Source organism: Mycetomoellerius zeteki, unplaced genomic scaffold (assembly GCF_001594055.1).
Source record: "Mycetomoellerius zeteki isolate Tzet28-1 unplaced genomic scaffold, Tzet1.0 scaffold961, whole genome shotgun sequence".
NCBI lineage: Eukaryota > Metazoa > Arthropoda > Insecta > Hymenoptera > Formicidae > Mycetomoellerius > Mycetomoellerius zeteki.
Window position 1 is genome coordinate 10,064 of NW_017258001.1, and position 819 is coordinate 10,882.

An 819-nucleotide genomic window follows, 5' to 3' on the forward strand; every position below is an offset into this window, starting at 1 on the left:
GGTAAAACCGGCCCAAATGGTGGTTCTACACGAGAAGCATGCACGCTTAGCGCTCTTTTTTTACTTTTTTTTTTAAAAAGGTAAGTGTGTATACGATTAAAGTTACTATTACTTTCTTTTTGGAAAATAAGAGTATAGTAAAATTTAACTTGGTAGACTAATAGTTTTTTTCAATACTTATCATTTAGGTTTTTATCATACCAATAGCTTTTTTCGATGATTAGAATTAACTAAATAATAATATATCCTTACAGCAGAAAATGTCTTTTACAGCACAGAATTTGTGTAATGCAGCAGAAAATATTTATTTATTTTAGCCTCATGTACGTGTTCATACGCGTTCTTCTATTCCATCGATGTGACAGATTTTCTAACATGAATAGTTTAGGGTAAGACCGCCCAAAAGTGCGCACTTTTTCTTTGAGACTATATAATTTGTACAAGGATCCGAGTTCGGACAGTAAAATGGTGCTTAGATTATTCCTTGCACTTTAAACTAAAAGTTTGTCAAATATCAATGTAATACTATGATCCGTTTTTACAGGAGATTAATTCTAGTAAGAACAGAAAAATGCGAACTCTTAAGCAAGTGTCTTCCCCCCGAGCAGAAATGAATCTAGCCGATCTGATTTACCATCTAGCCACTAGACAGCAATAACTAGATAAGATTTCTAACTCATCACTGGATAGTCACTAGCTAATATTTCGATCAATAAATCTGTCTAGTAACTGCCTAGTAATTACGACGTTACACCTTGTAACGTCCGGTGCGCCTGCAGAGTAGCGCCCCGTACTACACGATAGACCGCGAGCACAGAG